The sequence below is a fragment of the Entamoeba dispar genome, genomic scaffold (assembly GCF_000209125.1).
Source record: "Entamoeba dispar SAW760 scf_1105229462123 genomic scaffold, whole genome shotgun sequence".
Taxonomy (NCBI): domain Eukaryota; phylum Evosea; order Mastigamoebida; family Endamoebidae; genus Entamoeba; species Entamoeba dispar.
In genome coordinates, this window is record NW_001855035.1 from 1 (window position 1) to 2,420 (window position 2,420).

At 26.0% G+C, this 2,420-nt stretch overlaps 2 annotated features.

Moving 5' to 3' along the window:
- Window positions 1-287: 287 nt before the first annotated feature.
- Window positions 288-359: a microsatellite.
- A 1,881-nt stretch (window positions 360-2,240) lies between these two features.
- Window positions 2,241-2,341: a sequence feature (AT_rich).
- Between the last annotated feature and the right edge of the window lie 79 nt (window positions 2,342-2,420).

Sequence of the window (2,420 nt, forward strand, 5' to 3'; positions counted from 1 at the left end):
CAATTGAAGAAGCTAAAATGGCTGTTAATAGTGGTTATTGGTCATTATATAGATATGATCCAAGATTAGTTGCTCAAGGAAAACCAGGATTACAACTTGATTGTAGTGAAATTAAAGGTGATCTCGAAGCATTCCTTGCTCGTGAAAACAGATTTGCACTTCTTGGAAGAAAGGATAAGGAAACTGCTGATAAGCTTCATGCTCAATTGAAAGCTAATATTGATAAGAAACTTGCCCATCTTAAGGTTGTTTCTAAACAAGAAGCTTAAAATAAGTTAAATTTCTTCTTATTTTATTTTTTTTTTTTTTATTATATTTATTTTCTTTATTTATTTGTTGTTATTTCCTTTCATTTTGTTGTTAAAAGTATTCTTTTTATTTACTTCTTCTCATCTTCAGACATTCTGTGTCTATTCTTAAAATAATCCCTATTCTGATTCAAATTATAAAATATCATTTTCATTACCAAATTAGTTATTTACAATATTGTGTGGTTATTAAACAACATTCAAAACCAGTCCAATTTAGAAAAATTACATTCAAAAGAGAGTTCTATCCTCTACGGTAATAACTTTCCAATAATTATTAACAAACCTAGATGACTATCTATTTAATTCTTCATTAATTAAACTATTCTATATCCCAAATCTTTTTGTTGAAATAAACAATAAATGTTTTTATAACTGTTATTCCTTCTTTTCTATCACTCTTTCTTCAAATCTTACTAGAATTGGAATTGGTGGTTTGAAATCTTGTAATCATTTATAATTAATTCAATTGCCTCAATTTCTTTCTTATGGTATTCAAAATACATTCTTTAATTGTTTTTCTCTAACTGAAATAAATTATCCCCTTTATTTAAACCAAATTGATGTTATCCTTTTCTTGGTTATGATTTCAAACTCCTCTTTATCTTCAACATTAGTTAAATTTGGAGTTGGTTGTTATTACCAAGATCCTTAACATCACTTATCATTCTAGAACTATTTCTTCTCTGAAAACTATTTGTTTTAATAAAAATGTTCAATTACTCAAGTATCTCTTTCTGATTCTATAACAGAACCAGAAGATACAATCTTTGAATCTTGTGAGAATTTACAGTTAATTCACCTTTCTTCAAAGTTATCAAAAATTGAAAATATTTGTTTCCATAAATACAAATCATTTATTTTACTTCATTGCTTTGACAATAGAATTGGAGACTGGTGTTGTTTTAGTTGCAAAGATACTTCTTTACTCAATTTGAATTTTACTTCTTTATCTCATTAGGATAAAATCCATTCTCAAATACTCCACTCAGTCTGTTGTTTTACCTTCAACACTATTATTCCTTTCTTCTTCGTTTGTATTTTACACTTCTCTAACAAATATCCATTATCATCTTCAATCAAAAATGATCAGGTTCTTTTAATGGTTGTCTTAGTCTCAAAGAAATCATTCTTCCTCAATGCATCACCTCTCTTTATGAAGAAATGTTACAAATTGTTATCATATCAAATCACTTCTACTACCATCTTCATTGGTAGAACTCCCCAGTTATTGCTTCTTTGGTATGAAAATCTCATTATCATCCACAGTAACACGTTTGGATTATATTGGTTCAAAGATTGTGGACATCTTACTCAAATACAAATACCAAGAAACATAAATTGTATTGATGCTTATTATTTTGCAAATTGTATTTTCTTAGAGAGAACGTATTGTTTTATAATAGAAAGAGATTGTTGTTTCTTGTTTTGATTAGAATTAGAAAAGTCCATCTTCTAACATCACTAACATATTGGACGTGATTCATTTACAAGTTGTGTCCAATTAAATATGACTATTGGAAGAATTGATCTCTGTTTTGTCAATCAACACTTTTTTTTTAACACATATATTCCACACAACTTAATCTCTTATCACAAAATATTTATTTCATAGTTTGTAAGGTTTTTTTGTTGTGTCTTTCATTCTTCTTAATAAACGAGTTGTGAATAATATCAATTCATTTTAATTCTAATCCAAGTTTCATATCTTTACACCTCCGTGTCATACATAAAATAAACAAATATACATTCAATTGAACATATTACATTTGACCAAACTCTGTAAATGTTAAGAAAAAAATAACTTAAACCTTTATTACTAAAAATGATCATACAATTATGGAAAATAGTTAATTGATTTAAAATGAATACTATCTGTTTAATGAAACTTACTACATAATATCATACAACACTAAACAATCTATTACTACGTAAATTAATACTTAAATGAAAATATAATTTAATATTGAGTATTTTATATAAGATAAATTGAAATCATTATCTAATCAACATATTTTAATAATAAATATTTTGATATATCAAACATGACTATTCTAATAATAGAAATGTTACCGATCTATATATCCATAATTCTTCTTAATATCTGTGTGT